Here is a 14885-nt window from a genome sequence, read left to right as displayed (position 1 = left end):
TAGAGACTTGGGGCTGAAGTCATCAACTCCTAGCTCAGAGTAGGACAGCAGATAGGAATCTCGGGAGAGGGGATTGAATCAACACTGATACTAAGTAATGGCATATGAACAGATTTTCTTCTATGGGGCTCTTCACCTTTCATACTGACCCATCCCTTGCAATTCTTGCAGTTGGGGTAGTATTTTTGAGCCAAAGCAGTCTTGTGAGCCTCTCTGGTGGCTGGCTTGGAGGAGAGATGGTTTCTGCCCTCCCCTCAGGTTGCAGGTGCACTGCAGTACCCTCTCCAGACTCACACTGGCTCAGGCTGGAGTGGTTTGGACATGTTCAATTTTGTTTTTTTGTGTTTAGTTTTATTTTTGCTGTTGGAGAGAAGCCTCTGGAAGGCCTCGTTGACTCCTGATAAAACTTCAAGGCAGTCTGTTCCAATTTGGGCACACAGCCAGCTTTATGGGAAGGCTCTTTCCTGAAGTCTCACAAGAATATTCTAGGGTAAATCTGTGAGGATCTCTTCACTGGAGATCCTGAAGGTAGGACAAGAAACAAATGTCAAGGCTACCATATGGCCCAGGAACCCATGACCTACTGTTTTTCTGCTAAGGTAGAGGCCACATCTCTATTTGTAAGTCAGGAGGTAATTCCTACTGTCATTCATCCGGTGAATGGGTGGATGTATCTAACTAAAGCACAAACCAGCAGCTGACCTGGCTGGGAATTTGCCACATCCATATTGGCTGCTGTATGAGTGTGAACTCTTACTCCCTAGAGCTCTGACTTGGCAGTGGACAGAGGAAAGCTTGTTTTCAGTTTTCCTGCCCCTGCTGAGATATCACAGCTACGTGAAGACTCAAGCCAGGCTCTGGGAGAACAAGAGGCAAAGGCTATAGACGACGCAAGTAAGTATCGGATAAATCAGTACTTGCTCTTTCTGTCTCAAAGCCATTACCCAGGTTCGCCTGGACTCCCCCAACCATTTCTTGGTTCGCTTCCCTACACCCACTCATTCTCCTCTATGCTATCCTCTAGATCCTCTCTGGGAACAGTCTTTACACACCCATCTCATATCTTTCTGGCATTTTCCTACTTCAGCACCAAATCCAGGAGCGCAAAGTAACCTGCTATGTTAAATTTGCCACAGCAGCTGTCCTAAAGCTAACAGAATGTGAGGCATGCAATGTTGACTCAGTGTCCTTTGTCACTGTGTGACTGGCAGGATCTGTCATGCACAGTCATGACTATAGAAAGGAAAGATTTATTCTGGAAGACTTGCATTTGTATGTGGGGGACAGAATGTGTGTGTGTGTATGTGTGTGTGTGTGTGTGTGTGTGTGTGTGTGTGTGTGTGTGTTCAGGTGTGCTTGCCCATTCATGCATGTGAGGGAGCCAGAGGTAAACACCAGGTTATCTTCCCCTATAACTCTCTAAGTATTATTTGAAATGGGTCTCTTACATTTGAGATGGGTCTCTCACTGAACCTGGAGCTGGTTATTTGGCTAGCCTCTAGAAGTAAAACATTTTCTGCCTGGTGATCACACCAGGAGAAAAAAATCATAGATAATAAGGACTTATAAAAAAGCTTTTTATTTATTTTTGATAGAGTTTTGTAGACCAAACTGGCCTTGAACTCATAGAAATTCACCTGCTTCTGCCCCCTGAATGCTGGCATAAAGGGCATATATCACCATGCGTGGCAAAAAGGGACTTTTTGATGAGATTATGTATTTGGGGAAATGCTGTAAGTAACATAAAATAAATAAGAATTACTTGGAATAATACTTTAAAAATTTATCACACCATGAAAATTTAAACTTTGTAAAAATATATAGGGAAGTAGAAATTAAATATCCTCTCACCTATGAGAGAGAACTATATTTAAGTGACTGTATTTCCAAGCAGGTTTTGGTATAAACATACGCATTTGTGTTTGACTGTATGTATGTAGTTCTAATTGTATTATACCAGCAAGATATCTCTGTCAATAAATCTAGGTCTCAGTACTAGAGATCAAAACTGCACATAAGTATCTCATGTGTCACTGGACTCTTCCATCCTTCCATGGTAGCTCCTCACACAGTGGGCGGTGGGTCTCTCCAGAAGCCTTCTGTGGATTTTCTGGTACTACAGATCAATGGCTTGCACCAGTCACATGCCCGCTTTAGACATTGTCAACTAAGAATGGCCTAGTGCTATCAACTCAGAAAGCAATGGCTTCTTCTCTATGACCAGCTGAATTACAACCTAAGCAAAAACCAGGATCTCTGAAGGAGACCTGAAGATGAAGTCTATGAATTTGCAGTAATACCAAACACCTACAAACCTGGCTGGTGATGCTTGGAGAATGCTAGTGGATTGACTCATTATTTTAAAAACTGGCAAACTAGTAGAAAGAATGAGGCGCTCCTTCTGCTTTTCCTGTGTTGACTGGGAATCACTGAGGAAGGACATCCCTCTCTATGAAAGTATTCCAGCTCGTAAGTCAACAAGAAATAATACAATGCTACCATTCCCAACATCTGCTGACTGCATGGACTGAGCATCACCAATTACCATGTCAGAGAAAGAAACCATCCTACTTCCATGCCACTGATGGAAGGGGCCATTGCTGCCTCAGAAGTCAGTTTGCCAGAAAAAAAAAAAGAAAGAAAGAAAGAAAGAAAAAAGAAAAAGAAAGACAGAACACTAAGCAAAATTAAGTACTTCCAAGACTCTAAATCTACTTATTAATTTATGGTGAACATGAAGGGTGTGTACTCAGGACAAGTAACTTGACTTTTCCAATTAATAAGTTGCATGAAACAGAAGAGGCAGGAGAAGGAACTTATGGATTAAAAGGAAGAAGTAAGGATTATGACTCAGTCACTGTGCCTGACTTCATTTGAATCCCAAGTCAAGCTGCCAGGGGACTGTGGTACCCTTTAAATACTTGAAGACTTAGGCTCTGAAAGAGTGTTGCATGGCCAAGGAACTAGTGGTAGTTTTTGAGGGTGTGGTATATTTGATTAGAATTTTTAAGATGCTTTCTCTTTTAGAGATAGTCTCTGAAACATTGGTAGATGAAAAGATGCTTCATACAGGCATGGTGGTGGTGAAGAGAAAGTATTAATCAAGCAAGGTGGGTCACAAAGTATTGATGACTGAATGAGTCAGAACTTTACTTTCCCTTTAATTATTCTATGCTAACATGTTTTTACTTTTTCCTTAATTTTAAAATTTGCAGCTTTTAATCTGCCATGCTTTAACTTACCCAAACAGTGGGCTATAGAATATATAGGTTATTTCCCAAGTGCTGTTATGTGAATGGCGGTGTCCTTTCCTATTCATATGTTAGAACCTGGTATCCAGTGTGGTAACATTACAGCGGGCCTTTAAGTCGTAGGAGAAGGGAGTAGACTCCAGAGACCTCCCTCACCCATTTAGCCACTTCAGGATAGTGCTGTCCTTCCCACAATGTGGGGACAAACAACAAGGTGCTGTCTACCAAGCAGAAAGCAAGCTTTTAGCAGACATCAGGTCTTCCCACGGCTTTACCTTGGGCTTCCCGGCTCCCAGAAAGGTGACCAATACATTTCTGTTTATAAATTACCCACACTAATTACAAACAATGCTACTGTGACCAGCCTTCTACATGTTTCATACTAAATTCCTGGGAGACTGTCTCCCAGAAAAGTCTTCCTCTAACATGCTGGGCTTTCAGTTACATTTTTTAAATATTTAAGTAATCCTAAGTTTTGTTTGTTTGTTTTTTGCTAGCATTCTATTAGGGTTGTGGATTAAATTTAGAATAGACTCCTTCCTAAGGATAAGGGCCTGCCTCTTCACTTTGCCTTGCCCTGGTTATATATTGTCATTGGAACTGGACATCACTAAACTCTATCAGTACTTTTGAAAGCTTTTCAGTTCGTTTCCTTAAGGTTTCAAAGTATAGTTAGGTCAGGCCCAAAGTGGGACAATTCAGGCAGTGTTTGCCCAGGGGATCTAGGGAAGCCCAGCCCTGCTGGTCTGCTCTTGTCTGAAGTCTCTACGAAGCAAAGCATGCAAACGATCATCGTTTCAATGGAGGGCTTGATCCAGGCTCTGATGTTAAGCTGGTGTAAATCAGGCTACAACATTGTACTATAAACATCCATAATACTCAGAACCAAGACCTGCTTGCCTTGCAACCTGCTCTGCTCATGACTACCCTAGTACCCATTCTCAATCTTGGTTCCTGCTCTTACAATACTGGGAAAGGCCACGTTAGAGCACACCACTGACCACAAGTTTGTGCAAAATGCAAAGAGCATTTGCTCCAGTGACTGAGGCTACTCAACTGTCTTCTGGGCATCTTGCTGTTTCAGGTACAAGGAAGAAAAGCTGAAGAAGAAATTAAAATATCACTTTCTGGGAGGGGTCTGGATGTTTTCTTTTCCCTCAAGTGTAGGTAGAGTTTTTCTGTGTCCCAGCAGCTGCTCCCAAATAACCAGACTAAGACTTATTATTAATTATAAATGCTCAGCCTGTAGCTCAGGCTTGTTACTAGCTAATTCTTACATTTTAAATTAACCCCTATTTTTTTATCTACCCTCTGCCATGTGTCAGTACCTTCTTCAACATGGCATGTTCATCTTGTTTCTCTCTGCATCGCCTGAGACTTCAGAGATTCTGTCCTCCTTCCTCCCAGTGTCCTCTCTGCCCCCAAAATCCTGCCTATCCATTGTCCAATCAGCTTTTTATTAACAGTGAGAGCAACTCGTCATTACAGTGTACAAAAGATTATTCCACAGCATTCAAGCCTTACATAGAGCAGTCAAAAAAGTAACAACTTCCAGAGCCTACCGCTAGACAGCTATCCTGTGAATGGATAACATGCTACCCCAGCTCCCTGACAACTCCACCGTCTAGGACAGCCATCCACAAATGCCTTTGAATTTCACTCATCAAAAACTGGAAAGGAAGCTGGGCAGTGGTGGTGCATGGCTTTAATCCCAGCTCTTGGGAGGCAGAGGCAGGCCAATCTCTGAGTTTGAGGCCAGCTTGGAGAAGGAAAAGAAAGGAACTATTTGTGGTGTTGCCTACAATCCTAGTGCTTGGGGGGGGGGGGTTCAGGTTTTGATATCAAATTTTCAAGGTTAGTTTTAGCTACTTTGTCTCAAAAAGACTTTTTGAAAAGGAGCTGTGTGTATAATTGAATCACCTAAAACATCTGTACCAATTTCAATTCTCACATTCCATCACTATATTTCATTACAGTATTAATTATGTGAGCAAGCACCGACTTTATTCCTATATTTCTTAGATATACTCTTAAGCTGTTTATTATTGAATGAATGTAGCTACTTACTAAAGGTTTCTTTGATCAAAAATGACTATTGAGTCAGTCATAGTGGCACATGCCTTTAGTCCCAGCACTAGGGAGGCAGAGGCAGGTGGATCTCTGTGAGTTCCAGGCCAGCCTGGTCTACAGAATGAGCTCCAAGACAGCTAGAGGTTGTTACACAGAAAAACCCTATCTTGAAAAAAAATGAACAACAAAAGACTATTGAGTGCTATCACTTAAATAATCAATCAAAACTTTCCTATTTCTTTGACCTATTTATGTAGAATAACTCTTACCATTGTATATTTATACCACTGAAATAATCCCGATATTCATTATGGTATTTTGGATCTTATTTGTTGATATTTTTTTAGGATTTAAAAAAATATATGTCATCTTTGTCCGGCTTGGTACCAGCAGCATGTTATGTGAAATAGTAAAAAGACCAATGCTCCATCTTAAAGGCAATGATTTGGAGCCCATAAAAATATATGACACGTATTTCGAATTTCTTCCGACCTTCCACATCTAGTCTTGATTTCATGTTCTAGAATTATCTTGAGCCCATTTTCTCTTCCCTTTAAGCCCAGTCCACTATCGTACTAAACTCAAGGACTGCTGGTGTTCTGCCTAAACTGAGCTTTTAGCCTCCAGCCAGTAAACTTGCTCAAGACCAAGAATCATGCGGACCTCTTCCCAAAAGCCCTTTGTGGATCCTGTGACCCAGGTTGCAGTTACACTGCTAAGGCCTTCATCATTTGACCCACTTTTCTGAGTCATCTGGAAAGAAACCACATGGTCAAGGGGTGAAGAGATGGCCTTGAGTCCTGGCCTTACCTCTAATTGTATGGCCAGAAGCAAGTCACCCAAATCTCTGCTGTCTGCCCTGTAAGTGGGCTGAGATCACGTACTATGAAAAGCTGAGGCCAAGAAAATAAGGAAGTAAATTCATTTAAAATTTCCACTGAAAATCATATGTGTGTGTGTGTGTGTATTTATAGCGCACAGTTTTTTGATATATGTATACACTATGTGATGGCAAAATCAAGCAGGGGAAGGAGGTTATGGAGTTCGAGCCCCACTTGGGCATTTAGGGAGACCCTGTCCTGAAATTATCTATTCCCTTAGCAATTTTTGGTGTGCACTGTTAATAACTGTAGCCACCGGGCAGTACAGTGGCTTTCTTGAGCTTGCTCCTCCTAACTGAAACCTGATCACTAGCTCCCGTGTCCCTTTTCCCTAGTCCCAGTAACCACCGCTCTACTGTGCCGGTGGGCCTTTTTAAAAGCTCCTTAAATGAGATCCGTAAGTATCTGTCCGGTGCCTACTTTGCTCAACATCCTCCAGGTTCATTCCACATCGTCCCAAGTGACAGAATTGCCTTCATTTTTAAAAAAAAAAAAACGGGACTGATCTCTGTGCCTTCCAACACCACACAATGAGGTCGGCCTCCTCCGGGATGGAGTTGGTAAGACTGGACTAGCACCCGCCGGCTCTTGGTTTCGCAGCAGGCAGAAAAACCAACGCCTTTAAAATGTAAGACCCTAAACCTGGAGAGGCATAGGTCGCCCGAAATCTGGGCACTAAGACAGAATGAGGGGTGCAGCACAGGGTCCTCACAGAGGCTGGGCTGCAGGTAGGGTCGCCGGTCCGGGCGGAGGAGGAGGGGGGAGGAGGAGGAGGAGCGCAGCGCGCAGCCCCCTCCCCTCCCTTGCTACCCCCTCCCCTTCCCTCATTCCCCGGCACTCTCCTCCCCTCCCCTCGTTTCTCTTCCCACTCCGCGGCCCCCTCCTCCCCGCGCGGCTCAACTCGAGCGCTGCCCGCCGAGCCGGGCCGCTTCAGGGGGAGGCGCCAAGTCTCGGCTGTTCCCGGGCCCGGCCGAGCAGTCCCCGCTGCCCGCAGCGGAGCGGACGCGAAGCGGAGGTAAGCGTGCGTGTGGGCGGCGGGCGCGGGCGTGGGCGGCGGGCGCGGGCGGGCCCCGGGGAGCCCAGGCCGGGCGGAGGCCTCACCCTGCGCCGGCCCCGCTGCGCAGCCGCTGCCGGGGCTGGGCGCGCCTCCATTCCCACCCCAGGCCGCAGGCCGGGGGCCCCCCGGCGCGCACGCGCGAGCCCGTGGGCGAGGTCGATGGCGCGGTTCTAGGTTCACGTCCCTCTCCCGGGCCCTGGGACCACGCCGCGTTGCGCATGCGCGCAGGCCTGGACGAGGGTCCATTTTTTTTTTTTTTTTTTTTTTTCGTCGCCCCAAGGCCGCGAGGCTAGGATTCCCGCTTCCCGCTCGCGGTGGGGAGAGGAGGGAGGCCTGGGCGCCCCCGGGGGTCTCCAGCTACCGGTGCGCGAGCTAGCCGTGCTGTGTCCAGGCCTTTCCTCCCGGGGACCGCCTCGCGGACTGAGTGGCGGCTCGCTTTGCAGGCCTCGCGGCGCCAAGGGGAGGGATGGCGGGCAAGGCCTGGCTCTGCATCCAGAGCCGCCCCAAGATTTTCAGCCTGCCACTTGGGCCCTACTTCGGCCGGAAGTGGAGGGGTTTAGGGGTGGAAAACTTGCCCAGTGCCCCCTCCTTGGCGGAGATGGGACTTCCGCCTGAGTTGAAGACAGGTTTAGAGCCGACCTTTTGCCGTTGTTCTTTTACAAGGTAAAGATTGAACCCGGACTGTAACCAAGGAGACAAAAGTCAAGGTGCTTTCTAGCGCACCCGGGCGGCTGCCCTGGCTGCCCGAACTAGGCTCGGTCACATGAGGCCACTTGGCGAGAGAGCAGTGAAAAACGGATTTCGTCCATGTGGCCACGTCGGGAAGTTCCTAACTTGAAATAGTGGGCAAGTGGGCAGGGCCAGGTGTGGTCCGGTGTGTCACGGACCCATCCTGTCTCAGCTCCAGTCACCATTAAAGCCTTAGAAAGCTGAAGGGAGAGGCACACGTGTCTCCCTTTAGAGTAGCTTCCATCCTGCCAGAACCGTTACTTGGTGACTTAATCCCCTGCCATAGCCAAATAAAAGTGGCCCAAGTTCACGAACAGTCCTGCGGAACTTAGCTCTTCTGTCCTGCGATAGTCCACTGTTTACCAGTCATTGGGTTCCTCAGTTTTTGCACCTTCCCAGTGAAGTCTGCCACCTTCCTGGGCAATGGCATGTAGTTAAGTCAGTTTCAAGAGGCCAGGGGCTACTATGGAGAGTGCCTAACAATGCCATTACTTCTGTGCCTTGTAGTCTCGTACGATGTTCTGGCACAGACATTTGGTAGCTGGAATAGAGTAACTGCTCGGAGACTCTGAATGCTTTGGGTGCAATGTAACATCTTTGTTTCCCAGTAATAGCTGCTCCATACACAATACCAAGTAGCAGAGCCACTAGAGTGACACTTAAGCACAACACCACGCTCACCATGCAGGCCTTGTTGCTGTGTGGGGGCTTCCCGAGTGGCCCCCACCATTCCAGAGCCTGTTCATTTGTTCCACGGTCACATGGCAGTCAGTGGACTTTTAACATCTTGTGACAGTTGCATCACTTCAGAGAGAGAACTTTCCCGTCTAAAATAGCCACTGTGCTCTGATTCTCCAACCTCTTATCCTGTCCTTGGCCTTGTAGCACCTGATGGCATCTGGTATTATACACTTCTGTGGTTCTCTTGTGTCTGCCCCACAGTCAATACTACAGTCAAGGTATTCGTTAACTCTGTGAGTGAAAGTTAGACTTTGTGCAGGACTTGGGACTCGTGTGACACTTCTTTATTGCTATCCTAGGTGTTTGGGGTTTAGCAGTTAATAAAAAGATCACTTTTCTCCGGTGCCTACATTCTTGTGAAAGTTGATGAACAATCAACATCTAATACGTTTGCCAGAAAGTGTTAAATGCTCTAAAAAGTGGAATACAGATTGAGAGTGCAGAGGTGGGTTGTGATTTTTAACCACCTGGTGACTGTGGAAGGTGATATTTATGGTAGGATGAAAAGTCCTTTTAGGAGGAAATACTTCCATCCTGTCCTGAGGCCTGCAGCCCTGCTACTATGACAACAGATGTCACTGTCCTTTACAGTGTGTAGAGAAGAGGTGAAAGTATCAGGATTTTTGGGCTTAACTCACCATAGCTAATGAAGAGACCAGAATCTTCCTCATAGAAGAGACTAACCAGATAACCACTATGGATGTGCTCCGAAAAACTACAGAGCCAACTTTCCATACCCTTACATTCTGTAACCTCGGATTTAGCAAGCCTGGAATTGGAAAATATTAAGAGAGAACCTTTAGTGAACATACAGAATTTTGAGGGGTCATAATTAACTAAATAAGAAAGGATATCAACTTTAAAAAAAAATTTTTTTCCTTTAAGACATGATTTCACTCTGTACTTTACTATCTCAGACTGTCCTGAAACAACCTACTAGGATCCTCCTGCTTCAGCTTCTCTAGTACTGAGGTTACAGGCACCAAGCCTGGAGGGATAGCAACCATCTACACAGCACTTACATCAGGTGTTACTTCTGTGTCTAGTTGCAGATACACAGGAAGGAGGGTGTGCCCTGACTGTATGCACGCTACAGTTTCTGTAGGTGACTTGAACATTCACAGAGCATGGTATTGATGGAGTTTGGGTCCTGCAACGGTCCCACTGTACTCTGGTTTATTGTACCATGCAATTGCTTCTTAATGTCCCCTGACATTAAGTCATGGGGATGACTAGTGTGATGTTATGTCATGATATTCAGTGGTCTCTATTAGAGGTTTTGTATGAGCCAGACAAATCTAAGCAGCCTTGGCTCTTGACTTTAGAGGACTTAGAGAAAGACATTGATAGAGAGGAACTATTTTAGGAAAGTGGTTCCTCTGAGGTCTTTCATTGAAGTGAAGTAGACTACAGACACTCCATGTTCAAGCATTAAGAGACGATTGCTCTAGAGGTATAGCTGTAGGGAGCTCTATTAATTTACTTTTATGTACAGGAGATGGTCATATTTAATTTCAGTTTTAACAGATCTGAAATAAAATTAAAATGCTTACTAGATACTGCTATTTTCAAGATTTATTTGGCATTACTACAGTCTAAAATTGTCCAGGAAAGGGGGATGCAGACAGAATTATCAGGGTGGCAGAGAGGCACTGAGACCTTCTGTTTACACTGAAAACAAGTGAATCCATGTGGGAATGCCCCCTTAAGCAGATCAGTTGCCCCTGTTGATCCTTCTAGCTTTCCTTATCTGGAAGGAACACTGTGTCTCTTTCATGTGGTGACCTCATCCTAACAATATGAGTTGAAATAATAGATCATTATACATCAGTCTGACACTGAAGTTTGTGTTTTTAATATCTTCAGCTTTGCTAACCCAGCCTGAGTTAATGTGCATTGTGTGCCCCCCCCCCCCATGCATTTTTGAGCTATTAAGTGCTCATGGATGACAGCTAAACTGCAGTGTTTTCTGTATGATGTCAAATGTACACACAAGGATTCCCAAGGGAAGCAAGTGGAGGTCAAAGGGTCTACTGTGTTCATGGGGTTCATGTTGAAGAGCCAGGGTTTTTAGTAGGGTAATAGTTACCACATCTGTTAATAGCTATTTAAGCATTGGATATGTAAAAAATTAAATCTTAAGTGGACTTACAAATGCTCTCTGTATCAGCTCAGGTCATTCACATAACAACGTAAAATGTATTTGTAGTTTATGTTGACTGTTTTCCCACTTGGAGATGACATTTTGTTATCAGTGGCATCAGTGTTGGCCTTCTCAGTAATCTGAAGACGACTGCCAGCATTGCTGTGGGCTGATTTACCCCAAACCTCACTGTGAAATTTGGAAACCTTTTTGAAAACAAATAATTGGAACAACAACTGCTATGCACCACACAGTCAGTGTTCTGCTTTCCATAAGCATCAGGCAGCACCGTTTCCTTGGGGGTGCGCTGACTCTCTCACTCCTTGTGGTATAGTTCTGTCCACCTGTTCAGAAGCACCCCAGAGCAACCAGCAGCTGGTTAGATGTCCTACTGTTACTGTTTGTGACTGCCAGCATCTCAGTCAAGAAGAGCAGAATTATAACCAATGCAAGTGACAGTTGAAGCCGTGCTTTATTACTTTATAGACTTACATTACCTGTATCTCAAGGATGACACTAAGAAAAGACATGAGTGATACTTCTTAATTACTCAGCAAACGTGCTTGGGGACCCCCATGGGCATTTATTTTGTCTGCAGCTACCTTACACTCTGATACCATAAACTGTGCCCCTCCCCAACTTTGCTTAACCCTTTCTTTGCCTCTTAACGAGTTTCTCAGATGGGGGAACTTGCCAGTAGCATTGAGGTATATATCACAAGGAAGGAAGCTTCTTACACATTATGTTCCTCAAGCGTGGCTTTAAAGCTGATCTCATGGAATTGAACTTAAAAACAACTCTTAGATTTCTCTGAGGACCCTCTAATTCTTCTGAGACCACTTCTAATAGATAACTATCAACATTTAGAAGCCTCTGGTTAACCAGCCTATTAGCTCTTCAGGCTCTCCACAGTACTTGAGAGTTGGATCTTCCTGTCTTCATAGTACTGTTTTGTGTTTTGTTCTTTTACATATTTGTTTTCTACTCACTGGAAATACAGACAGTAATTAGGCAAATGAACCTGTGTTCTATAATCAGCTTAACTCCCTTGCATGTCACTTATTTCAAAGTAATGTCCCACGTTGAGTTGTGGACACACTCATTAATGCTGATTATTTCACTAACAGCCTGTATATACAGTTTATTCTTTGCTTTGTACAAGGATGTTAATTATCCTGTTGTCTGTGTGTCGTGTTATAAAGACTTATCTTTTTATCTACTGGTCTTTGACTACATTCTTACTAACAATGTAGAGAAAACTCTCAAAATACAATATATTCAAACGAGTTGTCTGTCTCAAACAAGGATAATTTAGAAATAAATCATTAAATGATATAAGTTTAAGAAAACAGCTGGAATAAAAAAAAATCATGTGACAGATGATCCTACTTGATATTTATTTGGCTTTGAAGAATTACTAATCAAACATTGGAATGCTGGCTCCTGAGTGTCCAGCTGTTGGCTCCTGAGTGTCCAGCTGTGAATCTTGGAAGGCAGAGATAGGGACAAGAGCTTCCACTGATAGACAGTCTTCTTTCTCATTCTGGTTTGTAGATCAAATCGTGAGATCCCAGAATGTTATTTTTGTTACTTGAAACCAAATGGAATGTAGTGGAAACTATTTTGCAGAGCTTACTATGGAGAAGCATATTGCCTACAGCAGATGGGGAGGCAGAGCCAATGAAGTGACATGCAGTAGGACAGTTAGGGTACCCACTGTCATCCCTATCACAGGGCCCACTTACGTTGTGACACTGTCACTGAAGAACTGCCCTCTACCTGCCCTCCAGAAGCACTACCTTCCTGTGCAAAAACAGGGACACCTGGAAGCCAATTTAGAGCAGTTAGAGAAATCACTTGTGCTCTCCTAGCATGACAGGTATTAAACATTTTTTTTTTCTAGGTCAGATTCTCCTTGCCGGACATGTATCATTCTATAGTATTAACTTACTTTTAAAATGGCAAAAGAAATCTTTGTGTATGAGTCATCATTATCAATATTTTAAAAAATTCCTGTGTCCCTAGTAAAGGCAAAGTCAAAATGGTGGTACTCCGATTTTAATATTGGTTAACCTTATCTATCCCCCTTACAGGTTGGGCTTGAACCAGCAATGTAGCTGAGAATGGCCTTGAACTCCTGAGTTTCCTAAGGACAGGGATTATATGTGTGTACTAGCACAGTGAGTGACTCTCAATGAACTACCTTGTGACTGGAAAAGTGATAGTCTACAAATACATTGTTATAATTGCATGGAGTCTTGTCTTTGGCATTACGTTCATCAAAACTTTTCTGTGAGAATTCTCAGTAAAGCCTAGCCATGCATTATGTTGTCATATGACAAACGATGGATGTTTTCTCAGTGCTCTTAAGCTTTATCAAATGATCTGTCATATCATTTGTATTATTTTGTGATGTAGGGCTTGTTTAACATTACTAAATCTATAAATTTATTTTTAGATATTTATTTGTGTGGGGGGGGATGCACACACAGACTGGAAGAAGGCATTGGATCTCTTGTAGCTGGAGTACAAGCATTTGTGAACTACCCAGCATGGATGCTGGGAACCAAGCTCTGGTCCTCTGGGAGAACAGGACGCACTCTTAACTGCTGGGCCATCTCCCCAGCCCCTAGAGAATTTGTTAGTTGATAGATGGTATGTCTATCCCTGTTGGTAGATTCTGCTGACCTGTGTACTCTTCCTTAGGAGTTTTCTCTGGTTTTCCTACTGCAGGGTACATCTAGGTCAGCTTTATTTTATTTTATTTTTTTAAACAGGGTGAAATAATTTTAACATTTTTTTTTACATTGAAATATGGTGGAATGACATAGGGTGGTGAAGGGCCGAATAACAGCAGTATAAACAAAAAGATTCACTATCTCATGTAGGAGGGGTAAGAATTGTTTTATGAAATTTGTTTCAGTGATATATTAGTCATCTTTGTGTCGCTATGACAAAATGCCTGAGTGAAACCTTTACATTGAGGAAAGATTTACTTTAGTTCACAGTTTTAGACCTGTTGCTTTTGGACCGTGGCCAGGAAGCACATCATAGTGGGAATACATGGTGGAGCTGAACTGCTTACTTCTTGGCAGCCTGGAAATGGAAAGAGGAAAGGGCCAAGGATAAGATGTACGATTAGGGCTGGAGAGGTGGCCCAGTAGTTAAGAGTACTGACTGCTCTTTCAAGGGACTTGGGTTCAATTCCCAGCACCCACATGGCTACTCACAGCCATTTTTTAACTCCAGGATCCAGCACCCTCTCCTGGCCACTGTGGGTACCAGGTATGAATGTGGTTCACAGACAAACATGCATATAAAAGAGCCATACACAAAATTAAATATACATACATACATATCCTTCCAGAGCATGCCCTCAGTAGCCTGCTTCCTCCAAATACTCCCTACTTCGTTTTTTGTTTTGTTTTGTTTTGTTTTTTATGGTTTTTCAAGACAGTTTCTTTGTGTAGCCTTGGCTGTCCTAGAACTTGCTCTGTAAACAAGACTGGCCTTGAACTCACAGAGATCTGCCTGCCTCTAACTCCAGAGTGCTGGGATTAAAAGTGTGTGCCACCAGTGCTTTTAGGACCTACCCCTTAAAGGTTTCCATCACCTTCCCGTAGCCCATGAAGCTAAGAGTCCAGCAATTAATCTCTTGATAAGGTTAGAGTCTTCACAATCCAATCACCTCCCAAAGTCCACCTCCAGATACTGTTGCACTAGGGACCAAACTTTGAACACATGAGTTTTGGGGGAAACGTTTGAAATCCATACCATAACAGACTCCATATAGGTATCAAAAAAAACACCAACAAAAAAAGATGTTGTGGTGATCCAAACACTGGAGTTGTTCTTCAGAGTGATTGAATTAATCTGTGTTCCTTTTAGCCTTATACAAGTATGCCTTTGTCTCCACTATCACTGGGCACTGTTCCGGATTAATTTCTGTGGGTCTAGTGGATAAGGCTGAACTCACTATGTTTGTGTTCCCATGATGATTCTGTGATGAAGTT

The 14885-nt window shown here is 44.0% G+C and overlaps 1 protein-coding gene across 4 annotated transcripts in view; it reads left to right on the top strand.

The window, feature by feature from the left end:
* The first annotated feature begins 6524 nt into the window (after window positions 1–6524).
* Window positions 6525–14885, top strand: part of Rcbtb2 (RCC1 and BTB domain containing protein 2) — a 42299-nt gene continuing 33938 nt past the window's right edge. Inside the window, exon 1 of one of the 4 annotated variants that reach the window (XM_059273347.1) lies at window positions 6525–6599. The gene's annotated coding sequence lies outside the window, so the exon portion shown is untranslated. Of the gene's footprint in view, window positions 6600–7064; window positions 7218–14885 lie in introns of those variants that run through there. The other 3 variants (XM_059273349.1, XM_059273348.1, XM_059273346.1) reach the window with 3 other exon arrangements.

This window comes from Peromyscus eremicus, chromosome 9 (genome assembly GCF_949786415.1).
Source record: "Peromyscus eremicus chromosome 9, PerEre_H2_v1, whole genome shotgun sequence".
Lineage (NCBI taxonomy): Eukaryota > Metazoa > Chordata > Mammalia > Rodentia > Cricetidae > Peromyscus > Peromyscus eremicus.
This window is presented reverse-complemented; position numbering and strand designations above follow the sequence as displayed.